Below are 27,607 nucleotides of genomic sequence, written 5' to 3'. Positions count from 1 at the left end.
CTTTTCAGCAAATCAAGGTCCATTGTTAACATGTTTCTTCCTTTTAATTTGTTATGTATTTTTAGCCCCATGTACATTTATGTCTGAGCATAAAGCTTTAAGTGATGTGGAGGAAATTTGCAGTTTTCCTTGTGACGAGTACCATAGCTATGATTAAAATGGAACTTTTCAAGATTTTGTTGATTATTATATGCAAAAATCAAAATTTCAAAAATGTAGAATGAAGTAATTGTTAGTATTTTTAATTTCTGGAACAATGGGCGACATGTCTCACTTTTGTGGGCATCCCAAATTTCTAACGATTTTCTTCTTAAGATTTAGTAGTCTTCTACTGCTTCTAGTGTTTCCCCAGAAAATTATCCATACTGAATAACAGATTCAAATTAACTGTGGTGGACTGTCTGTCTTGTGTCCATATGAGTGGCACCAGATTAAATGAACATTGAAAAAGCTAAGGAATTTAATTTATTTGCCAGGGAGTCTATATGTGTCTTCCGGTTTAAACTTTTATCAAGGTTTAGGCCCAAGAATTTCGCATGGCTCACTTCTTTCATCAGTTGATAATAATGGGCTATTTGTACAGGACATGTTGCTGACAATTTAGAGACAAACTGCATTATCTGGGTCTTGGTGACATTGAGCTTTAGTCCATGTTTATGGAACCAGGATTCCAGTTTCCCCAGAACATTTTATGTACTATCTGGAATGTTTTCTGTTGTATCATTTTCCATCAGGACTGAGGTGTCATCTGCAAACAAGACTGAACGAGCATCAATATTTAATGGTGACTCATTTATATACAACAAGAACGGGTTAGGACCCAGTATTGAACCCTGTGAAACTCCTTGGAATTTTTTTTTTTCCATTTGGAGTAGCAGTTAACTGAATTTGGTGTTAAAATAAGTCTCTGTTTCCTTTCTGACAGATAAGAGTTGAACCACTGTAATGCTGTATCTTCGATCCCATAGCTTGTCAGTTTGTGAAGTAATGATGAGTGGTTCACCAAAGGCTTTCATTAGACCACAGAATATTCCTGAGACTTTTGTACCCTGGTCTAGTGATGTCTTATGTTTTCTGTAAATTTTTTGATGGCATTTATAGTGCCTTTTCCTCTTCAAAAACCAAACTGATTTTTACAAATACTCTCATTTACTGTAAGGAAATTTTCTAGTGTTTTGCCACAACTTTGTCAAATATTTTAGAAAAAACAGGAAGGAGAGAGATGGGCCAGTAGTTTCCCATATCTTCTGGCGATCCCTTCTTAAATAATGGCTTAATCTCTGTACATTTTAGGACATCTGGGAAACGCCCATGTTCAAAGGACTGGTTTACTATAGTAGTCAGTGGGTATGAAATAATATGGCATACTGACTTGAGTACCATGAAAGGTATTCCATCCCATCCCACTAAATTTTTTTTTATGATAATATTGTGTCTTCCACATCTTTCTGGGTGATTTTTTTGAATTTTTTAAAACAAGTGTTTTGTATGTCATCTCTATGCCTGAAAATCATATTTTCCTGATGGGCTGTCATGTCTACATCAGATTTTGCTATATTGAAAAATAAATACTGAAGCAGTTTGATATTTGAACATGATTTGACGTTTAACATTGACTCCCAACTCTGATTTCACAACAGACCAAACTGCCTTTGTTTTATTTCTTTCTTTGTTTATAAATAAACTGTTTCATTGAATACACCCAAAAAACAATTTAGAAATTTATCAAAATTTTTGTTGCTTGAATCACAGAGGTCTAAAGGCCAGCTTATAACATTTAATTTATCACAAAACAACTCTAAATTTTCTGTGCTAAAATTCTTTCTTATATAAGATTCAGATTTTAGTTTTTCTGTTTTGAGGTAGCTCTATAAACAAAGCTCCATGATCCAGGCAAAACTTCCTTGTATCATCAAACTGATAATTTGTAAAAATGTTATCTATGCAGGTTGCTAAGTAGAAGTTTTCTCTAGTGCACATAGTAAAGTTTAACTTGAAACCAGATTTTTGGATTAAATTGCGAAATTTTTCAATGGCACTGCTGTCAATTAACGTATTTAAGTTGAAGTTTCCTGCAATCACAATCTTTTTCTTGCTTTCTTCTTGAAGTTTATCTAAGAGATATTGAAAATTTTCTAAGAGAAATTTAGTAGCAGAACTCCCAGGAATTCTGTAAATTTATGTTATCACAGTATTTAAATCATACAGATCTACACAGCAGCTTTAAAAAATAGATTCTTCATTTAGATAACTAAAATCTTCTTTCACTTTAAAGTTTAAGGAGGCATGCAGTAAGATACAGGAGCCCCCACAAGATTTGTTTTTTTCTACAAAAGCTGCTGGCAAGTTTGAAATTACTAATCTTATTCAGAATGTCTATGCATTCTTTTGTGAGCTTTTTCTACAAAAGCTGCTGGCAAGTTTGAAATTACTAATCTTATTCAGAATGTCTATGCATTCTTTTGTGAGCCAGTGTTCATTTAAGCAGACTACCTTTATGTTTGCCAGTTCAGAAGGTATAACTTGCAGTCCATCAATTTTAGAGTAACCTAGATTTGGACATTTTTCAGCTAAACCCTTTATATTTAGATGCATCATGATAGAATTTTTGAGAGCCTCACTTGTTCCATTATATTTACAGTTTCCATTTTGGATAACCACTTTTGTTTTCTCACTCCTTTTGGAAGTTTTCAGTTTCCCTTGCTTTTAATGATTCTGCAGATGTCTACAATCATTTTGCTGAAAGTCATTGAACCTAACCTATTCAAGTGTAGCCCATCCTTTCCCAGACACTTACCACTTACAAATTTTATTGAGTCTACAAAAATTGCATCCAGTTTGTCACACTGTTCCCTGATTCCACTGTTTATCTTATTTGTGTATGTATCACTTACTGACCTTCTGTGTAAAATTGCACTAATGACAATTTTTGAATTTGCAAACACGCTTTCTGCTGAGTGGATCAGGTTCCGTGTTTCACTGATTATTTCTTCCTCACTGCTGTTCTGGATGGAATTTGTTCCAACATGAATAAAAACACCTTCGAATTGCTATCTGTATTAGTGATAATATTATCAATAAGTCACTCAGTTACCAAAGTTGGTTCCACTACATTTGCTTTCATGTTGTGTAGTATTATCAGATCCTCAAATTTTTGCTTTCTTTGTGTCTCTTATCCTATATCAGTATTAAAATCACCACATAATACACCATCTTTCATTTTTTCTTGCAAATTTGACTATTTTCTTTTTTCAGGAGAGTGCTTATTCCAGCACTTGATATGCTGGAAGGTATAGGAAAGAGCAAAAATTAGCAATGAATAAATTATAGCTGCAGCTTCTTTCAGAAGAAATTACTTATTGGATAGTGACACATGAAATCCCAATACTTTTATACATATGTTCTCCTGCCGCTGATTGGTGATTAGATTTTTTATCCATCCAATTACATTATAATAAAAAACTGAGATGTAATTGTCAAATTCAATACCTTTCCTGCCAAAGGAGATTTAGTTTTCTATTTATTTCTGCAGATAGACTTAAAAAATTTCTTTGTCTTTGGCAATGAACTCTTGTTGTCAAGCAGTATTATAAAATGTTGAATCCATATTTGTTGTTGTAATGTTGTCATTCTATTCCATCCATGAATGACCATGAGAGCAGTTGTTTTTAATTTTTATTTCTGCGACAATGATTTTATATCAGATAGTCTGCCTCATGTATTGTTATATCCAAATGATTTATGCATGTTAAGCTACATTCAGGTATGTGGTGCTGTACTAATAGTAATGTATACAGTGTAACTCATGTATGCCCTCCCTCAAACCTGTCATGTTATATCTTCATAGATCCGATGATGGCACCTTTAGTGTGTTGAAACCAGTCATCTAATAAACAGTGTTTAAGTGAGCTTGGCTTTGAATTATTTATAAAATCTTTTTCTCCCCAATTTGATCCAGTACCTCTTAGTTAATTATCCGATCTATCCATCAATGTTTCAACATAGCTCTGTACCACCACATTTCAAAAGCTTCTGTTGTCTTCTTGTCTGAACTATTTATAGCCCAAGTTTCACTTCCATACAAGGCTACATTCCAGACAAATTCCTATGAAAAAGACTAACTAACAAATTAAATTTACATTCAGTGTCAACCATTTTCTTAATTGTACATGGACACTGAAATTTTGCAAGTACCTTGTATGGGAAGGTAACAATCCATCTCCCAATATCTATAAATGCACCACACGGTGTTTACATAGACATAGTACAATCACACAAATGGAAACAAAAGAGGATACACTAAACTGCTATCCTATCAAACTTCAATTTTTCAGTTTGAATCCTGTCTATTATCAAATAAAGATAACCAAAAATGTTGTACTCACTAGCTGGAAGAAGACACAAACAAAACATGGTATAAATTCTTCCCCACCATTTTAGAATTGGATCTTCATCTTACAAAAGGGGGAAAAGAAGTAATGCTATTTGAAGCTCCACATAAAGGACAACAAATGACAGAAAGTAATAATAAAAACAACAGAGATTTTTTAAGGTGAAAAGATAGAAGTGGCAAAAATAGGAGACAATAAGTCAGATACAAATGATTGACTGACTGAAGATAAATACAGAGCAGCTCAAACAGAAAAGCAACAACAATAGTGAGGAATGAAGAATAATCACATAATGGAGAAGACAGTGTTAAAGAAATGGGAGAAAAAATTCTGCAGCAAACATACTGAATCAAAATAACCATGATGCTGGTGACAGTTTCATTGTGCTCATGTTATACATTCTTCCTACCAGCACAACTACAATACAGCATCACAGCTGTAAACTTGTTTTACAGGTGCTGTTTCCAAATGTGTGGCCAGCCTTTCCTCCAATCTCTCTCTCATACTCATTTTGCCATCATTCCGTAATCTCTTTTGGTAATTTATTTTTCCTTTTCAACTTACTTTTATCTCATTATCTTTTCTTTTCTTAGTGTGCTCTCTCTTTCTCCTGATGCATGAATTTCTCTTTTTGTCCCTTCTAACATACCAGGTTTTCAAATTTCATTAATCACTAATATTTTAGTGATGATTTTTCTTCTGCCCTGTTTGTTTTGTCTTCTGTGTGCTCAACATCTTTCACATTTTACTCATGTGCAGTCTTGCTTCCCCTAACATAGTTTTCACTTTTACTTATTAAGGAGAGGTACTGTTTGTGTATACATTTTTGTAACTGTGTTTGCTGTTGGTTCATAAGTAGTAACATTTTCTGTGTTAATTTGAACCAAGTCTATTTAGGAATTCTGCTTCCTTTATACACCATTAATCATACATGTAAATGATTCAACAGCATTAGTAATATTGAGAAGGATGTTGTGCTGTAAACAAGCTGCTTTGGAGTTTCAGAGTGTTGCCTGAATCCAGACCGATATTTATTTTAAGAATCCTAACAAAGTACATGAAATATGCCACTTTCAGAATCTGTATTTGACAAATTCATAAATATTGTTCAACAGTCTGGGAGTTTTATGAAGCTGAGTTAACATAAAAGTAGAAAATCAAGAAACACACTGCACTCCTTCTTGCAACATACACCTCATGTAACAGCCACAACATGATGACAGATAAATTTGAACTCATACAGACGGGTACTGTCACTCTTTCTTCATGTATGCAGACAGTAACTCAATAGGTTGGTGTGAAATAATACTGGTACACTATGTACACTCCACCATACACCTTTTGGTGGCTTGCAGAATACAGACGTATAAGTAGCCTGTCATAAAGTGAATCCTAGTGTTTCTGTCATCTATGCATACATTAATGTAATAATTTTTTTCTTTTATCCTTCACTCTTTGTCCACAAGGTCATGCATTATTTATCTGCCTCCATATGTATTTCAGTCATAAATGAGATTGGGCTCTCAAATTTTAAAATATCTGTTCATACCAATCATTCTAATGCAATTTTAGTATCATAAATATTTATAATGAATCATGTCATCATCTGTAAGAAAACTGAGGTTGTAACAAGCACAAGAAATAGTGATGCGTATCCAAAGCAATACTCATTAGGGATACAAGATAGAACAAAAAATGTATACACATTTTAAAACTGGGTATACAAACCACATAATTTGAAATCAAAATTGGTGTGGGTTGAACATGTCATACAATGGCTGAGCAACAGGTGGCAGTCGTATTGTGATGTGCCAACATCAGTGTACAAAGTGAGGCCATGGTGCAAACATGAGTGATATTTGTGCAGTGAAAAAACATTCTCATATGGGACTGGAAGTTTGGGAATATCATTGAAGTGCCATGGCATTGGAGACGGAAATATGGAACTGAACCACCAACAAATGTAAGCATCACTCACTTTTGAGGTAAGTTCAAAACTGCTGGAACAAATATGGTTTTGCATAAGGAAAGACCAGGCTGGCTACACACAGCAAAAGGTGAAGAGTCTTCTGCCTAGGTGTTAGAGCCATTCACATGTTCATCACAAAAATCAGCAGAACAATGTGGACATGAAACAGTCGTGAGTAGGGCAAGCGTAAGTCATATTTTGCACAGGTTAAAATGGAAAGTTAATGTTCCCCACAATTGCTATACATGTAGAGTGAAGATGACCAAGACAGAAGAAGTCAGTGTAGTGAATGTTTCCTCATTAAGGTTGAACATGATGCTAATTCTGTTTCCTGTTAGTGTGGTCTGATGATGCACAGTTTAAATTAAGTGGCACAGTAAATTAGAATAACTGTGTGTACTGGACCCCATGAAGTCCATGTTTATGTTGATTGAGCAGTCAGTGCTCCTGAACTTAATATCTGGTGCAGGTTGTCATCAAGGGGACAGATTAGATCTTCCTTTTTCAAAAATATGATTACTGGCAGGAGTTACCTGGGGATGCTGGACTCACTAGTTTTACCAGATATTCATGCTTTGTTTGGTGATGAATCTTTTTCATTCCTTTTGTGTTAGCAGAAGAGCCAACACGGTGTTACAAGTGAAGGCCGAAATGCACGCGTTTTAGCTCACGCAGGCTGGCGTGAGGAGGGAAGAACTATACTGACGTGAGGTCTGGAACATGACAAGGAATGAGAATCCAGAAAGCGGACGTAATTAGTTTGATACTTAACTTTAATACATTAATGATGAATGTCGCTCTTGATGGTACATGATTCACAATATTGTCTGTTCAGAATACGTTCTTGAAGTAATTGTAGTAACTGAATATGGCGCCTTGCTCGGTCGTAGCAAATGACATAGCTGAAGGCTATGCTGAACTGTCGTCTCTGTAAATGAGAGCGTATGTAGACAGTGAACCATTGCTAGCAAAGTCGGCTGTACAACTGGGGCGAGTGCTAGGGAGTCTCTCTAGACTAGACCTGCCATGTGGTGGTGCTCGGTCTTCAATCACTGATAGTGGCGACACGCGGGTCCGACGCATACTAACGGACCGCGGCCGATTTAAAGGCTACCACATAGCAAGTGTGGTGTCTGGCAGTGACACTACAGTTCCAACCAGGTGACACACTACCCGACTTTCATAAGGATGTGCACACCTATCTGGATAATAATGCATCAGGTCATTGCATTGGTTGAATGGGTCCTATCAAGTAGCCCACACGTTCTCCTGTTTTAACCCCATTTGAGTTTTACCTGTGGGATATGCTCATGATCATTGTGTGAAACAGAAAGGCATGCACACTAACAGAACTGCACAATGAAACTGAAATGGCTTGTCAATACCTGTAGCTAGTCTGGAAGACGTGACTCCGAATATATGGCCTCGTGCTCAGAAGCATCAGGGGATGGGTGGGTAGCAGTGTGTACACCTAAGTAATTACTTTGCTTTGAGCCATTATACTGATGATAATACATGAGATTATCTTTACCCTAGTGTGAATAATTTTTTTATCTACCCTGTAGTAGATGGCACTATGATACTGAGAAAAGAAATAATTTGCATATTATATCAAGTACTTTTTAGTGACCAAGGACTATTTCTTCACCACAGTTAACCTTAATCCAAAGTAATTACAAAAGAAACTATAGCTAAAACACAAACTGTGTTGATAAAATTTTGACACAAAAAAGATCAGACCACATAAGAAATAAAAATCATGACGCCACTTTAAAGTAAAACCAACTGCACATGGAATATGTAAATACCACAAAATATGATATGAATATGTCCAGAGGTTGGACAATGCGTGGCTTCATAAATTAGTGTTCACATATGCACTGGAAGGTAGAGCATAAGGTAAGAAGACTCAGAAGAAACTGCCAGATAATTTGGAGATGGAACAGGCTTAGAGCCTAGTTTGTGAAAGTGAAGAAGAAGAAGGAGATATGTTAATTAAATTTCAACTTTTAGAAGATCATGAGTATACATAGCTAGTTACATGTTTTACCCAGTACTTCTGAAAATTAGTGAGTTAGTTAATTAGTTACTTACATGTTTCCCAGATCATTTTGCACAATTGACTGTAATGATGTGGAATGAATTATTTTACACTCTCATTGCAGATTTATTTGTACATATTGATACATGATGAACATTTCTAAGTTTTTTTATATTACAAAATGGACAAAAAGGATACACAGATGTGAGTTAGTAATTCCTACCTGCCAACTTTTACACATTACAGTAACAGAAATTCTTCTACAGAATAGAAGGAGCTGCCAAGGAGAAACTTTCTGTTTGTTTTCAGATTTTACATTGCTCTCTACCAGACTTTTATATCACTGGTTAAGTCACCAATAATTTTTGTTGCAGCACTGTGCACCCCTTTATGTGCTAAAAACAACTTTAATGTGGATCATTGCACGTCAGTTTTCCTTCTGTTATTGTAATCGTGTACGTCATTGTCCTTTTTGAACTGTAGTGGATATTTACAACCAATTTCATGAGGAAATAAATATACTGTGAAGCAGTAGTCAGAAAGCCCAACTCCTTAAACAGAGATCTACAAGATGATCATGGGTGAGCACCACATATTTTTCTTCAAGCACATTCCTGTACAGTGAAGTCTACTTTTCTTCAAGAAGAGTTACCCCAGAACATTATTCCATACAGCATTACTGAATGAAAATTTGCAAAATACGTCAGCTTACTGGGTGAACTAAGTTTTTTTAGGCATTCCAAAATGGGCTTTCTTGAATTTAAATTCTCATCAATATGGATAGCTAAGAACCTTGAAGTTTAAACCCTATTTATTATTTACTTGCCATGTGTTACACTTATCATAGGTATAATAACCTTAGATGTGCAGAACTGAGTATGTTGTATCTCTTTTTAAAATTAAGGGTGACACTTTTAACTGAAAATCATTCATGATTTTTTTAAGAACTTTGTTTACCATTTCTTCTGTTGATGTATGTATGCTTGGATTTATTACAATACTAGTGTCATCTGCAAAAAGAACTAAACTCTTGGCAGAATCTCTAGAGAAGATTTTTTTATACTTTGTCTGAAAACTGCAGCAGAAAAGTTGTAGAACATGTGGAGCAGTATTTCTGAGGAATTATTATATTATCTTTACTGGAACTGCTTCTTCAATTTTCATCATTTGCAACTCTTATTTCAAATGTCATCTACAAAATGTTAGCCTTAATTTCAAGACTACTGTATGTGTACACTAACCCTTTCATTATTAGGTCTAAATGGAAGAAGATGATCATAACAAAATAAGCTTAGAAACATGCTACATAAATGCAATCTTAAGTGATTCAGATGTAAAAGTGACAGTAAATGGTCTTTTATTTATTAGTAAAACATGATGAACATTTATGATCAGCTCATAAGAGTAAAATATTACATGACAGTATCATAGCTCATTATTTATTCATGACATCTAGGACAAATACAGAAAAGTTATTTACAAGATTGACAATTTAGTTGAAATATTAATCTCTTTCTCATACATAGTCCTTCAGCATTCTGAACTCTGTTTTTCTTAAAACAAAAAAGAGTCTGATTAAAAAGAAGCAAGACAAGGGACACACAATGCATAGGATAAAACTATTCTCCATCATGAAGAGAGAGCTCTGCTAATACCTAACTTGAGGGCAGGAGTTCAAATTCCATTACCACCAGTATTCCAAAATCCTTGCTTGTTATCAAAAAAGCAAAACACATACACTATGTACAGCCAACACGAAACCAAAAAAAATTTGGAGTATCATTCAATAAACAAATACAATGGCAGATATGATAACAAACTGAAATCACTGGCCACCAATGAAAATATTATGACTGCTCATATAAAGTCAAATACACTTGCATTAGATTTATTCTGCCTGCACACCAACTCTCACTAATTAAAAAAATATGAACCCTAAGGAGATTAAAAACTTATTGTGATACCAACAAGTTGTAATTCTTCTGGATATGGTTTCGTTTTTAGTAGAGTATTCAAATTTCATACTGACTTGATTCAATTATCTTTGCAATCAATCAATAAACAAACCAATATACATTACACAGGTCAGTTACGTTATGTTGTGCCTATATGCGACTCAACATCTCCATTATATGGTCAGTAGCAACTATCTTTTTCATAACATTGTTACAGTCTATCCTGGATTTTCCATTGTTTGATTTTGCCTGATGACTTTTCTTCCATCCCATAAATCAGTGCTGTTTTCTTTTTTGTGCTTTTTTCTAATGTGTTACTATACTCAACATCCAGCCTTCTTTCCCTTCTTCCCTGAGTTTCTCTTGTTGCCTTAAAAACTGCAATGCATGCTCTACTTATGGGCCACACTGTGTCAATCATCTCAGCCGCACACAACAGATGGCTGCAAGGCTATGCTAATTGCTGGTGCAGCATCTCATGTCACTGACATCATTAATCCTATACCTTTAAATTGATCGCTATCCCTGCATCACTCACTCATATTTTCACATCTTATTTCCTGTTTCTTCCCTGTGCCGCACAAACTTGTATCTCATCCTGCCAATCCTCCCCAACTTCCACTCCTTCTCCTCTCTATTCCACTTCACACCCACTAACTTCACCTAAGCTAATCACATCTGCCATCCCCCTTCTTCACACTTATCCACCCACAGACCAGCAACACACATTAGAATCTTTTTATTTACTTTTTCTTTGTTCTCATTGTGACTTCACACCAATTCCATTTGGTTTTCGCCTTGAACTATTGGCCTACTCCCTCAGATTTGACCTTGTTTCCCCTTACTTCATATATTTCATCTTTTTCATGATTTTTCCCAAGCACGTGGGGGTATTTTTACGATTTTTTTGTGAATACTTTTGGACGTAGTTCCATGTTATTTACATATTTTTATCCACCACCATGAATCCTTGAACCTTCCATCTGCAGCAATACAGAAAAGTTTCCTTACCCCTGACCAGAACCCAGTCCCACACACTGTTCCTGCATTGTTGCTTGGCTCATGGAATCCCCCCCCCCCCCCCCCCCCTCCAAAATGGTCTTACCATCAAGTTACCCATCTCTGGCTGCTATCCTTTCTTCCACAATGGCCTCCATCTGTTCAGATTGCACCAATCCTTAACCAACACTAACATAATCCTGCAAAACCACATCAATCACACCCAAACCTCCTTACAATACCTTCTCTCCATCTGCAAAATTCTCCTGCTATGCAATCCCAAATTCCTGGATCCAATGACACACACTGAAATACTTGCCCTCCAGGAAATAGAGCAACATGCACTATACCACATCAAAAAGCTGTCCACCCTGTTCAATTCCTAATCTCACCTTGGACTACCACCATCCACCACCTCTACAACAACCACCAGCCCTCTCCCATTTACCCTCATAAACGACAAACAGTGTCTTGCAGACCTACTACATTTATCCCACACTCAAAAACTCCCTCCAACTACCACACAGAATCCAGAACCTAAACAGGCCCAAAACACAGTTGTGAACTTTTCCTCCAAAAGCATTAACCCCGCAGAAGCATCAGTCCTTTCCAAAGTCCTCACATTTTGCTCCACTCCCAAAATCAATCATGCAGGGCCTGTTAAAGACCTTCTCTTTTTCTCCCCATTCCTACAATGAAAATACTTTTTTGCCACCAACCCTACCAGTCAGATTCAACCAAAGACCTATGTTGAATCCTGCCTTACTCAGTTCACTACTCCATCCAACTGTGACCCTCCCCCCACTGCCCCCAAACCACCCCTTGTAAACTATCCAGAATTTCTTAACCTAGAACAGTGTGTCATCAGCATTCCCCAAATCCCTCAACATGAAAACTAACTTTACATCCACAGAAAGAACCACAATCCCTCACCTAAAAATTGATCCTGACCTTATAATCCTACCTGCTGACGAAGGCTCCACCACTGTTGTTTTGAACCACAAGGATTACCTGGCAGAAGGACTCCACCAGCTGTCACATTCATCCATGAACAAGTCCTGCCACAGTGACCCCACTCCAGAAATCCAACAGGACCTCCAGTATCTCCTCACATCCTTAGGCCCATCCCCAAACCTCTCTCTGCTAACCCCTACCACTCCCCACACTCCTATCTTCTACATGCTTTCTAAAGTCGATAAACCCAACAACTCAGGATGCCCCAATGTAGCTGGTTACTGCATCCCCACTGAGAGACTCTCTACTCTGAAGATCAACACCTTCAGCTTATTACCCACAACCTACCCTCCTAAATAAAAGATACCAACCATTTCCTCCATCGATTCTCCACGGTTCCTGTTCCTTTACCACATATTGCCCTGCTCATCATTACTGATGCCACCTCCCTTTACACTAACATCCCTAATGCCCAAGGCTTTACCACTATTGAACACTACCTTTCCTAACACCTGACAGATTCCGAACCAACAACCTCCTTCCTGGTTGCCATGACCAAATATATCCTTACTCACAACTAATTCTCCTTGGAAGGTATTACCTACAAACAAATGTGGGGTATGGCTATGGGCACTGCCATGTCACCATCTTATGCCAACCTATCCATGGGCCATCTAGAGGAATCCTTCCTAATCACCCAGAACCCCAAACCCCTCACCTGGTGTATTTGTTAATGACATCTTCATGATCTGCATCAAGGGTGAGGGCTCCCTATTCACATTCCACCAGAACCTCAACACCTTCTTACCCATTCACTTCACCTGATCCTACTCAATGCAATAAGCCACCTTCCTTGATGCTGACCTCCACCTCAAAGATGGCTACATAAGTACTTCTGTCCATATCAAACCTACCAACCACCAGCAATACCTCCACTTCGACAGGTGCCACCCATTCCATACCAAGAAGTCCCTTCCATACAGCCTAGCCACATGTAGCCGTCGCATTTGTAGTGATGAGCAGTCCTCTTAAAATATACTAAGGGTTTCACTGAGGCCTTCACAGACCATAGTTACCCTCCCAGTCGTGTAAAAAAACAGATCTCCTGCCCTCATGACCCAGTACCACCCAGGACAGGAGAAAATGAATTACATTCTCCGCCAGGGTTTTGACTACCTCTCATTGTGCCATGAAATGAGAAATGTCCTGCCCACTATCACTTTCTGACAGTCTTTTGTTGTGAGTATCTGCAACTCAGCATCTCCACTATATGAGAGGAGCAGTCATCCTTTTCATAATATTGTTGTATTATAGAAAATGTATTTTGTAACCTTTTTAATAAACACTTCATATCACTAATAGGCAATCCAACACAGGCTATAGAATGGCACCAAGAGATATCACATCACATCACTCAAACAGCACATTTTGAACCTGAGGGTATTAATGAACATGAAATAACCAACATAATGCCCGTGTTAAAGAACAAATACTCAGATAGATTGGGTTAAAATGTTTAGTGCTGTAGCTACGACACGTATAAAAGAAACCATTCAACTACTAAGCTACCTCATAAATTGCAATATTGGAGAAGAAAAATTATGCAAGAACTCTAAAAATAAGCTCCCTTAAGCCAGTGAATATGAGGGGAAATACAAGAAAGGCTTTAAACTACAGCTCAGTATCACTGAACCCTGACTGAAGTAAGATTTTTGAAAGTGTTATCCTTTGTCAGTTCTCTATTCACTTTACAAAAAGCAAATTGCCAACAGAAAAGAAAGATTGCAACATATCTACTGCAGTTACTGAATTTCTTCAGTAAGTATATGGCTTATTAAGGAATTGAAGACGTACAACATCAAAGACCCATCAATTTAGTTATTGTTGACATACTTAATACATGACAAGCAGTGCACTTAACTTCCATACAAAATCTTAAAAAGTATTCCAGTAGGAATTCATTACAGTCAGTAACATTATCACTAAGCTAAACCCTGTTGCCAAATTACCAGCTAGTCGAGTTAATTAATCATAAAGACCTACTGACAATATCTTTAAATGAAGGTCTAATGAATAAAATTACATTACAAAACCAACAGCTGAGTCCTCAATGTGCACATAAACAAGGCTGAGTTAAATGGCAAGGGGGAAGCGAGTTATTTGATTAGTTCAATGACAGGTCTTGATGCTTTCATAGTGATAGAGAATAAAATGGAACAAATAGTAATCTGCTGGGATTTGGAGGGGGGTTGGGTTGTTTGGGGGAAGAGACCAAACAGCGAGGTCATCGATCTCATCAGATTAGGGAAGGATGGGAAAGGAAGTTGGCCATGGCCTTTCAAAGGAACCATCCTGGCATTTGCCTGGAGCAATTTAGGGAAATCACAGAAAACCTAAATCAGGATGGCCGGACACAGGATTGAACCATCGTCCTCCCAAATGTGAGTCCAGTGTGCAAACCACTGCGCCACCTCGCTCGGTGGGGATTTGGGAATAGTAGAGGCAAATCCCTGTTAGCTGGTTAGGAGAGGTCTTAGTAGAAGCTGGGCAGACTGTCGTTCAACCATACTGTACTTAACTGATGGAACCACACTACTCAAAAACTCCTTCGAACAATATTAATGTTAGCTTTATTGATCACAAACACAAGAGATGGCAAAGGATACACAGCTTGTTCAACCTTTCTGAGCTTACAGTTGAAAATAACTTAACATGCAGTGAACAAAAACATCATCATTATCTCATAACTATGCATGAGCAAACTCTAGCATTGAAGTTATAAAACAATAAACAAGCATAATCAAAGAATAACAAAAACAAAACACACATATTTAAAACACAGTGCCTCTGTCGGCTGGTGCGAAATGTTTGACAGTGCAATTGTTTCTAAACACTCTTAGACAACATGCACGATACAACACTATGTGACCGCATAATGTCAGCTCATCAGCCTCAATGGTGGAAGCAGAGCATTATTCCAAATAGCAGGCTGGAAATTGGATGGTGTTGGAAGGTCCACTGCTGCTGTAATCTGTGGTGGCAGCTGTGAAGGTGTTGATGAGGCAACTGTTGGGTGAGGCCATAGTCTTGGAGGCCCTGGGATCGTTGCTTCTTGGAAGACGTATACCAGTTTAATCCTAACTATAGAAACAGTGGCCACCTTTCCATTCATTGAAATATCAATTGTCTTCTGTCCCTTGTGACTACAAGGTAGGGTCCTGAGTATGGCAGCTGCAACAACAGTTTGATGCCTTCTGTGCATAATGTGATGTGTGAACAGTTTTTCAAGTCTTGATGCATGACGGTAGTAGCTGTACCATGTCTGTGAGGCTGCTGTGGTTGGATTCAGGCCACATGCCCTCACAGCTGGAATAGGAATTCTGTTGATCATCCCTTGGTTGTGAGAGAGTGTTTGTTTCCACAAGTTCTCCTGGAAACCTCAACGTCTCGCCATACACCAGTTCCACTGAAGAATCATCTAGATCTGGTTTGAAAATGTATCTGAGGCTGAGTGGTACCATCGGAAGAGCATTGGTCCACTCAGTGTCATGGCACTTTAGTGCCGCCTTACCTGAATGACATATCTCTCGATCATCCCATTACTGGGCTGGGTGATAGCTCGTCGTTTTGTAGTAAGTTGTGCCAAAAAACTTTGTGAGTTGTCTGAACAAGTTGGATTCAAATTGTCGTCATCTCTCTGTCATGGTGTGTAACGTACAGCTAAATTTGGACTCCCAAAATGAGACAAAAGTGAAAGTCAGAGTTTCTGCTGTAATAATGTCCACTGGTGCAGCTTCTAGCCAGCAAGTGTAACGGTCTATCATTGTATGTATGTAATGTTGACCACCGGACCAACAATGATGTCAATGTGAACGTGAGTGAAACAGGCCATTGTGATCAGAAAGTTACCTATTGGTGCTTGCATTGGCAGTGTATCTTGCCACCTATTGGCAGTGTATCTTGCTGCATTGGCATTTAAGACAACATCTTGGCCATTCACGGCAGTCTTTGTGTACACCCAGCCACAAAAAAGGGGACACCACAGATGTCAATAATTACTGGCCAGTATTCTTGCTTACAGCATTTTCAAAAATTGTTGAGAAGGTAATGTACTCAAGAGTGGTTAGCCATCTCAACAGTAATGGGATACTTAGAAAATCACAGATTGGATTTCAAAAATTCTGTTCTACTGAAACAGCAATATACAATTTCACTGCCCACATAATAGAGTCTTTAAATAGTAAAATGTCACCAACAGAATTTTCTGTGACTTATCCAGAGCATTTGATTGTGTGAGATGACGACGTTATGTTAGAGAAATTACAATTCTATGGTATAAATGGAACAGCATATGAGTGGTTTAAGTCATATCTACAAAACAGGAAGCAAAAAGTTTCTTTACATTATTTAGGTGATTTAAGGAAGTTTGCCACTTCATCTAACTGGAGTGAAATTACATTAGGTGTTCCACAAGGTTTGATCATGGGTCCCCTTCTGTTCTTGATGTGTGTGAATGACCTCCCTTCGTTTCTGAAACAAGAAGCTAAACTGACACTGCTGATGGTACAAGCATAATTATTAATCCGGCAAAAGAAACTCCAATAGAAAATGATGCAAACGATGTCTTCAAAAAGTTGTTAATTGGTTTTCTGTGAATGGGCTTGCTCCGAACTTTGAAAAAATACAGTACATCCAATTTTCTACTGCAAGAAGTACAGTTCCTTTAATAAATATAATACATCAACATAAATCAGTAGCTAGGGTAGAGCATACTAAGTTTTTGGGTGTATATGTAGATGAGAATCTTAACTGGCAAATTTGTATTTTTGATCTCCTAACGTGACTAGGTTCAGCAACTTTTGCAATCAGAATAGTTGACAATTTTGAGGATATAGAAACTGGCAAGCTAACATACTTTGCATACTTTATCTCTCTGATGTCACTTGGAATAATATTTTGGGATGACTTAACACTTAGGCAAAAAGTATTCACTGCTCAAAAGAAAGTGGTTACAATAATGTGTGGGGCTCATAGTTGCATATCTTGTATGCATCTGTTTAAAAGGCTAGGAATTCATACAACAGCCTCACAGTACATTTACTAAGCAATGAAATTTGTTCTCAACAACATGGAACAGTTTAAAAACAACAGTGACATTCATGATTATAGTTCCAGAAGAAAGACAGACTTACACTATCCTCTACTTAACCTATCTTTGGCATAGAAAGAGATAAAAATATGCTGCTGTAAAACTTTTCGATAAATTAAAATGACTGACATACAGCAGTAATAGTTTAAAAAATGAATTGAAACCATATCTCCTTGACAACTCTTTCTATACCATAGATAAATTCTTGAATAGGAATAAATAAATCTATAAGATATACAATTTGTATCATTAAGGAAAAGGGGTAGGTAATAAAAATTTTATGCTTATTCGTGTGTGCATTTCTGCACTTGACACATTCCACAACATAATGGTTTCCGTGAGATTGATAAATGGAGCACATATGTAACCAACTAACCACACATACTGATTCATCATTAGGCAAGTCATCATTTGAATACCAAGGTGGCACAAGTCCCATCTGAGGGCAACTGATAGGAATGACTGCTGTTTCAATGTGGTCATGTCACAGATCCAATGCCAATGTTCCTGCTGATAACAGTCCCTCTAGTTCTTGATCTGAATGTTGAGCAGCAGTCAGTTTTCCATAATCAAATGTGCTAGTTATGCTACCGACCTGAGACAAACAATCAGACACCTCACTGTCAATGCCAGAATAATCCCGCACACCCGTGCTGAATTGAGAGATGAATATTAACTGACTGTGTTTCCTATGTGAACAGTTTGTATTGTTCTGGTGAAAGGTTTACAAGTTAGCAGTTTTAGAATAAGAATAAGAATCTTTATTAGCTGTTCAGTATTTTCTTATACAATGGGCTTGTGATCGGTGTAGATAACAAAGCCTCTAGCTTCCAGATGAGGTCTGAGGAATTCGATAAACTCATAAACAGCCAAAAGTTCTCTGACATAGGTGCTACACAGCTTTTGTGATAGCGATAGTTTGCGCGAGAAAAAAGCAAGTGGTTGCCATGTGTCACTACATCATTGTTGCAATGTCATGCCGATCGACATCTGCCCAAGTGCCAAAGGTGCAGCATGCTCAGAATGCACCAGTAGTGTGGTGTCTGCATTGCTCTTTCTGGCTGCTTTAAATGTCACACACACTCTATCGGTCCACATTATAGGTGAGTTACCGTTGTTGTTTTGGCTGGTAACCACTGCAATTAACAGTTCTCGGAACTCAGCAGAGTATGGCAAGTTACATGATAAAAATTTAACATACTGAGGAACTGGTGCAATTCCTCAGCTGTGTTTGGGTGTGAAATCCTTGAGATGACTTCTACCTTCTCTGGCAGTGGTAGAGATCCTGCCGCTGTTATTCTATGCCTTAGGAAATCCACTTGGAGCTTGCCAAAGACACATTTGACAGTGTTCAGGACGATGCCGTAGTGTTCCAACAGCTTAAACACTTCCTTTAAATGCTGGCCATGCTGTTTATCCAGTGACAAAAGAACTAAAATATTGTCCATGTAAGCAAAAGCAAAAGTTTGGCCCTATAGAACGGAATGAATGAAGCACTGCCATGTTTGAGCAGTGTTCCTGAGTCCAAAAGTCATAAATTTGCTCTCAAACAGGCCAAAAGGAGTCATGATCACTATCTTGGGAATGTCTCATTCAGCCACAGATATCTGTGTGTATGCTTTTGCACAGTCCAGGACACTAAAAAGAACTGCACGACTCAACGCATGGTTATAGTCACATAACAACAGCATTGGGTATCTGTCCAGTATTGTTCTGGCATTCAGGGCTCTGTAGTCACCACAAGGCCACCATACACCACCCTTTTTCAGGACCAAATGCAGCTGTGAGTACCAGGTGCTGTTGGAAGGTTGCATCACACCTTAATGAATCATACTGCCGTTCTCTGCTTTTGCAATTTTAAGACAATCTGGAGCCAAACAATGTTGTCTGCAAGATGTGGGAGGACCGTCAGTTGGTCATCTCTACATTGTGGACAGTGTCATGCCTTACCTCTTTAGGCACTCCAGAGGGTCGTATCAGAGCCAGAAATCCATTCGGCAGCTCCGCATACTCACCGTCCGCCACCTGTATTGCTTTGGCAGTATGATCGGCTGCATTTTGCCAAAGTCCAGATGCTGTTAAGCCTGTAGTGTTGTCAACTTGGTGTTAATACTTCATGTCCAGCAGTAGATTATAATGGGTGAATAGTCTGCTCTGATGCCAGGTTCAGCAATGTCTGCAGCTGTAAAATCCCATGTGAAGACTTGTAGTTAACCCAGGTCTAGTTCCAAGCACAAGGTGCCATATATTGTTATGACTGAGTCGTTTGCAGCAGTCAGACAGAATAACATGGGTGGTTGCATCCTGTCCAACATAGTTTATGGGTAAATGGACAAATTGGACCCAGTACCTATGAAATATTTACATCTGGAATACCGATCATTAAGAAATGGGTGGAGAGACTGATTTGCTATTGGAGGAGGCACCTACTTCTGACCGTTGTTGCCGTTTGGATGAGTGCAGAGGGTTTTCCACCTGCGCACTTGCTCCCCAAATTTCCAGTGATACTAGCACATACTTTGCTGCTCAGGTTCAGTAGTGGAAGAGTTCAACTATGAACTGCTGTGTGAGTGTTGGCAGTATCGATTCTGGTTTCTATCATTGCTCTGGTCACATCAAGATAAGAGTTCGCCAATCTGCTGTGTCAATAGATCTACCTTGGCTGCCAAGGCATCATAATCCGTAGGCAAAACAGTTGGTGTCATGCTAGCACACTGTGCAGTGACTGCACTGACAGGAACTGGTGTCATCTCACCCTCGATTTTATCAGCCAACTCCACTACGACATCCAAGGGAGTCTGAGACTGTGACACTAACTGCTTTGACAGGTGGTGGCAAAGAAACTGCAAAGAAACTGCTCCACATTATGTGCAGTAAGCTTTCCAGAATGGTTCCCATATCTACTTTTATTCTAAGGTTCCCCACATCTACTTTGCTTCTTAGGTTCCGCAAGTACTGTGAAGGCTTTCTGTCTCCAATATCTTCCTGAGTGAGAACTTGACGGATTCACTCTTCCTGCGATGCTGACACTCACCACATCTATTCTGCTTTAAGCCAGTCATAGGAGTTAGCCAGTGGGGCAAAGTAATTATATCCTGCACTTCTGTGGTGTACTGGTGATCTAATTGACTTACTACCAGTGCAAACTTCGCAGTGTCTGCCGACATTCCAGATTAGAAAAAATTGGCCTCCACCTGCGCAAACCACAAAGCTGGATTGTGTGGCCAGGAAGGTGGTAATCTTAAGGCCAATCATGACATGGTGGGGTTCACATCAGTCATTTTGCAAATCTCTTCTGTAAACGCTCATTAATCCAATGATACTACACAGGTATATCAAGTCAGGTTCACCACATTGTTGGTACGAGTTGGGCAGGCTGTTGTTCAACTTGTGTGTACTTAATCGATGAAACCACACTACATAAAAACTCCTTCAAACAATATTAACATTAGCTTTAATGATCACAGCCATAGGAGACAGCAAAGAATACATGGCTTGTTCAATCGTTCTGAGCTTACAGTTGAAAGTAGCTTAACATGCAGGGAACAAAAACATCAGTGTTGTCTCGTAACTATACACAAACTAACTCCAGCATTGAAGATACAAAGCAATAAAAAGGAATAATCAAAGAATAATAAAAACAAAGCACACATATATAAAACACAGTACTTCTGGTGGCTGGTGCAAAATGTTTGATGGCATGATTGTTTCTAAACACACACAGATGACATGCACGATACAACACTATGTTACTGCACAACATCACCACAAGAGGGACAGGTGCATAGCGACAAGTGTCCTTATGAAATACAGTCACACCAACTTTAGCCTCATTTTGACTCACCCTTCCTGCTGATGTAGCATCTAACAATAAGTTGTGATTCATCAAATGGTTTGAAGTGAATCTCTTGTAGACATACATATAGATGTTTTCCGTAGGTATAATTTTTAAGTCCTACACAAGACTCCTGTTTTTATTTAAATTAAATTCTTGACAATATTACAAAAAACAGATTGCTACTAGCACTACAGAGAGTGCCAGGTTGTGAAATTATTTGAAAATCATGCAGTGCATGGATGTGGGGACTAGTGGCTGAGTTTTTTCTGAGATACATCACTTAGTATTTGGACATTAGTCCCGGGGCCTGCCACCATTCTATGTGGAGACTGGTGCAATCACTGTTCAGTAAGTCCATAATGGCCATGTCAAGATTCTGCTCTTCCACTAGTTTGTCATAACCTAGTTGTAAAGAAATAACATTGATCCATACAGGTAGTTTGTGACTATGTTGTCAGCACCAAGCAGATGACAGGTCGTATATTGTGCAATATGAGAGAAGCGATGCAGACTGACATCTTTTGAGGGGTGCCACATGGTGTGGCTTGCACTCTGTATAGATAACTGTTATGTCTGCCACAGACGGCCCCTGCCAGGCAGACTACACTCAAGACACCCCTGTGTACCATATAACATACACAAGCACTTTCAGGCGCAACCAAGAGGAAAACAATTCTTCACAATAAACAGAACTTGCTAGAGACTAATGTGAACCTTTTTCTGCAGAGGTCGCCTCACAGACATGGGGAGAGTTGGAGTACTCCGCTGACTTCCACCGACTTTATAAGGCCAGTGCAGCAGCAGTACAGCCAGTTCCTCGCCGAGCTAGGACCAGCTCCGCCGGACCTCACCGATGCTCTTGATGAATAGTCGTCTACATGTTGTTTGTTTTCTTTGTGTGTATATAGTGATTGTTCGAGAAGTGTAGTTCAGTTTCAATAAACGTCATTATACTGAGTGTTCTACAATACTGAGTATTCTTCAATAACAATGTTTCTTTCTTTGTTGTTAACTGCTCTATAATATCAGGCTGCTTTCTAGACAGCTAGTAATTCATTATTGTATGCAGACCATTTCAACTGTGAGGCATGAGTTTTCTTTAGAAATGAAGCAGTTGTGCTTAAATCACCACAGCTGTTGTATGACTGCTCTGATGGCTGAATCACTAATGCGAGTTGTGACAGTGAGTTGTGCGTCAGGTATTTGGTGGGCCAAATTGGTCACTTTAGCAACGCAGTCTTGGGCTAGTTTGAAAGTTTCTTGCATTTAGTCATACCACTCTAAATTTTTCTTTCCTTGCGTGTTCAGCCCAGTGAGAGTGCTTGTGAGGGGGGCTTGTTAGAAAGTGTCATAGGTCATAGTAATTCTGCAGAGGTGGTAACTACTTAATGAGTTCCATTCAGTCTGAGGTGGGTTTGATCCCCATGGCACTTGGTACATGTCCGAGAAAGATCACTTTGACTTACAGCAATTGTGATTCATCCTCGCTTATGTTGACACCTGTGTCCTGCAGGGGAGCGTGCAAGGGATAAGTCCCTGCAGGCGCACTATCCTCTGTGCCCTCGGTGGCTCAGATGGATAGAGCGTCTGCCATGTAAGCAGGAGATCCCGGGTTCGAGTCCCGATCGGGGCACACATTTTCAACATGTCCCCAATGAAGTATATCAAGGCCTCTTTGCAGCTAGGGTGTCCATTGAATTATCATTTCATTTCTAGCAAAGCTGCATGGTCATCAACGGTAACTGTTCTTTCGAGAACAGATACTACTGTCACATACAGTAAGAACTAGTTCATGATCATATAGGATGGCAGGAAATATTGGGATATTATATAAGTAAGTATAGGAAGAGTCAAATTTTAAGAGAACTCTTATCAATGAACTGCTTCCGAGTTTGATCTGGGTTCTTTAGTACATAAGAACTCAAAAAGTCTGAGCGGTGTGATTATTAGGGTCTTAGAGATGTCATCCAGGTTTCATAGGTATTTGGAAGTAAGTTTCCGCCATCAATGACATGTAAAACAGTGATGCCCACTAGAGAGTGCGTGAAGCTCTGTAATCACTGCAGAGTCTCCTAGAACCATCTTTTTAGGTACAAGTGTTATTGGGAAATCCCATGTGCTGCCCAAAGTGCAGACTACCCCTGCTTACAACAGTTCATTGATTGCTGCTTTTGCAGCCCTTAAGTGTGATTGTTTCCTTTGTGGTGGATTAGTGGAACAGTGATCATGAGAATTTGGTGCACCATATCGTTATGGATGCTCATTGTTTAACTTTTTATTTGCAAATGGTTTGGTGGGAGGATGGTACACTTGCTCAGTGCACTGAGAAATGAGGCAGAGTGGGTGGCTGACTTATTTTCGGGGTCATTGACTGTGTAACTGTGAGTCATAGTGGCAGAGAGGTGTGGTTGACTAAAGTAGGTGTGGCGGAGGTAGTACCGATGTTGGCTGTATGATGCATGAGCACAAAGCTCTCACATTGTTCATTAGTATGCTTGAGTGCAGCAGACATGTCATGCATGCATTCATGTAGCAATTCATTGTCAGTGTGGAGGGGATCCAATGTTTTGTGGACGTCCAGGTACAGCTGGTGTGTCAGTATCAGGTTCGCCATCACTGTAAGTCAATTCTTTAATTCATGAGTGTACGCATCATCATCAGGCTAGTGCACAGTGAGGCTTGAGGTAGTTTCTCATAGATGAGGAGGCATCGGGCGAGGAGCCCTCCGATGAGTTGAGTAGTACGGGGTTTTTTAAATCCAGTGAAAGGTGAAAGTACCATAGGAAGTCAATTCCTACCACTAGTTCACCCATATCTGTAATGGAGAAAGTCCATAGAAACTGTTTATCCAAGGTACAGTTAGTGGTTCCACACACAGTGATAAGTGAGTCATTTGCAGTGCGGATTGTATGGATGTTGTGCCACATAGAGTTGTATTTGGTCCTTCAGTACTGTATTGATGTCCAACCTCATATCAACAAGAAAGTATTTACTTGTGCTTCAATCAAATATACAGAGCCTTCGAGCCAATGGTGGGAGTGGTGCTGAGAACGTTTGTCTCATGTGTTTGTGATGAAGCAAGCTAGGATATTTTTACTTCCCCTCTTGTTTTGCCATTTGCCTCATTAAATTCATTTTTTCACTTTTAACTAATTACCATTAACAAATATGAGTATAATCTGCCTTTCCATAAAAGAGACAGGTTGCCGTCAGTTTTAAAGAATATCACACAAGATCTAATTTTGCACTTAGTTTTATGTATGTAACTGATTTTATAATTTATTTCAACTATTCCTAGTTGGTATCTTTTGTTACCGGGTGACATCAGTAATTGTTTCATAACTTAAATTCTATTGTTGATTTATAACCAAATATAAATTCAGTAATAATTATAAATGTTTGGAAGACGAAACACTAGGATTCTATAAGTATTTATTTGGCTCTATTCGAAAACATGTTAGCAAAGCCAGCCCTTAATTAATTCCAAAGCATTTAACAGTTTTTTCAAGAGCATTGTTTGCATAACGATATCTGTTAATTTCACGATTTAAACAAATAATTCGACTTAACCCATGCAGTAGAAGAAACTGCTAAAAAGAAGCAATATTTTATGTATTCAATGAACTTAATGAGTTAAGTTTTAATCGTAATTTCTGTAAATTTAACTTTGAGCAATGTGTAGTTTTGGCATCTGTTATTGTGAGGACATATAAGGGCTCAATTTTTGGTCCTGAGACAGTCAGTCCATGGCCAAGTTTCAGATGAGAAACCTGTGTTGGTTAGAACACAACAGTGCTTCAACTTAACTGTGGAATAAGTGTTACACAATTAGGGCGTGTGTTAAAACAATGACAGTGTCTGCTCCATGCCCACCTTTCTATTCTTCAAGTACTGTGAACGTTGTGGTTAGGTTTTTACTGCTCGTAGATGTATTCCACAGGGGTCAATATTAGGACCACTTCTTTTTATTATTTATGTTAATGATATTCAGTCCATAACAAACCATGCAACAGCTATCTTATATGCAGATGATACCACGTTAATATGCTGCAATCCAAGCTATTTGCAGCTCGAAGTGGAATCCAACACTGCAGCAGGCTTAATGCTGCAGTATTTTAATGAAAACAAACTAAAATTAAAAACAAATAAATCTGTCTATATTGAATTGCATGCCTCAACGATACAGATAGCCGTACCACAGGTGCAACCACAACGGAAGGGTATCTGTTGAGAGGCCAGACAAATGTGTGGTTCCTGAAGAGGGGCAGCAGCCTTTTCAGTAGTTGCAGGGGCAACATCTGGATGATTGACTGATCTGGCCTTGTAACACTAACCAAAATGGCCTTGCTGTTCTGGTACTGCGAACAGCTGAAAGCAAGGGGATACTACAGCCGTAATTTTTCCCGAGGTCATGCAGCTTTACTGTATGATTAAATGATGATGGCGTCCTCTTGGGTAAAATATTCCGGAGGTAAAATAGACCCCCATTCGGATCTCTGGGCAGGGACTACTCAAGAGGACGTCGTTATCAGGAGAAAGAAAACTGGCGTTCTACGGATCGGAGTGTGGAATGTCAGATCCCTTAATCGGGCAGGTAGGTTAGAAAATCTGAAAAAGGAAATGGATAGGTTAAAGTTAGATATAGTGGGAATTAGTGAAGTTTGGTGGCAGGAGGAACAAGACTTTTGGTCAGCTGAATACAGGGCTATAAATACAAAATCAAATAGGGGCAATGCTGGAGTAGGTTTAATAATGAATAAAAAAATAGGAGTGCAGGTAAGCTACTACAAACAGCATAGTGAACGCATTATTGTGGCCAAGATAGACACGAAGCCCACACCTACAACCGTAGTACAAGTTTATATGCCAACTAGCTCTGCAGATGACGAAGAAATTGATGAAATCTATGATGAGATTATTCAGGTATTGAAGGGAGATGAAAATTTAATAGTCATGGGTGACTGGAATTCGAAAGTAGGAAAAGGGAGAGAAGGAAACATAGTAGGTGAATGTGGATTGGGGCTAAGAAATGAAAGAGGAAGCCGCCTGGTAGAATTTTGCGCAGAGCATAACTTAATCATAGCTAACACTTGGTTTAAGCATCATGGAAGAAGGTTGTATACATGGAAGAACCCTGGAGATACTAAAAGGTATCAGATAGATTATATAATGGTAAGACAGAGATTTCGGAACCAGGTTTTAAATTGTAAGACAATTCCAGGGGCAGATGTGGCCTCTGACCACAATCTATTGGTTATGAACTGTAGATTAAAACTGAAGAAACTGCGAAAAGGTGGGAATTTTAGGAGATGGGATCTGGATAAACTGTCTAAACCAGAGGTTGTAGAGAGTTTCTGGGAGAGCATAAGTGAGCAATTGACAGGAATGGGGGAAAGAAATACAGTAGTAGAAGAATGGGTAGTTTTGAGGGATGAAATAGTGAAGGCAGCAGAGGATCATATAGGTAAAATGACGAGGGCTAGTAGAAACCATTGGGTAATAGAAGAAATATTGAATTTAACTGATGAAAGGAGAAAATATAAAAATGCATTAAATGAACCAGGCAAAAAGGAATACAAACGTCTCAAAAATGATATCGACAGGAAGTGCAAAATGGCTAAGCAGGGATGGCTATAGGACAAATGTAAGGATGTAGAGGCTTATCTCACTAGGGGTAAGATAGAAACTGCCTACAGGAAAATTAGAGAGACCTTTGGAGAAAGGAGAACCGCCTGCATGAATTTCAAGCGCTTTGATGGAAACCCAGTTCTAAGCAAAGAAGGGAAAGCAGAAAGGTGGAAGGAGTATATAGAGGGTCTATACAAGGGCGACGTACTCGAGGACAATATTATGGAAATGGAAGAGGATGTAGATGAAGATAATATGGGAGATACGATACTGCGTGAAGAGTTTGACAGAGCAATGAAAGACTTGAGTCGAAACAAGGCCCCTGGAGTAGACAACATTCCATTAGAACTACTGACAGCCTTGGGAGAGCCAGTCCTGACAAAACTCTACCATCTGGTGAGCAAGATGTATGAAACAGGCGAAATACGCTCAGACTTCAAAAAGAATATAATAATTCCAATCCCAAAGAAAACAGGTGTTGACAGATGTGAAAATTACCAAACTATCAGTTTAATAAGTCACAGCTGCAAAATACTAACGCGAATTCTTTACAGACGAATCAAAAAACTGATAGAAGCCGACCTTGGGGAAGACCAGTTTGGATTCCATAGAAATGTTGGAACACGTGAGGCAATACTGACCCTATGACTTATCTTAGAAGAAAGATTAAGGAAAGGCATGCC

At 38.8% G+C, this 27,607-nt stretch overlaps 1 protein-coding gene and 1 non-coding gene across 2 annotated transcripts in view; one reads left to right on the top strand and one right to left on the bottom strand.

Annotated features, from left to right (window-relative positions):
* LOC126458411 (uncharacterized) overlaps positions 1-27,607 on the bottom strand; it is a 154,605-nt gene that overhangs the window by 112,658 nt on the left and 14,340 nt on the right. The gene's annotated exons all lie outside the window — the stretch shown is intronic.
* Trnat-ugu (transfer RNA threonine (anticodon UGU)) lies at positions 22,855-22,929 on the top strand. Its single transcript has one exon. It is a non-coding gene; the product is annotated as a tRNA-Thr (tRNA).

The sequence above is a fragment of the Schistocerca serialis genome, chromosome 2 (assembly GCF_023864345.2).
Source record: "Schistocerca serialis cubense isolate TAMUIC-IGC-003099 chromosome 2, iqSchSeri2.2, whole genome shotgun sequence".
In the NCBI taxonomy this organism is placed as follows: Eukaryota; Metazoa; Arthropoda; class Insecta; order Orthoptera; family Acrididae; genus Schistocerca; species Schistocerca serialis.
This window is presented reverse-complemented; position numbering and strand designations above follow the sequence as displayed.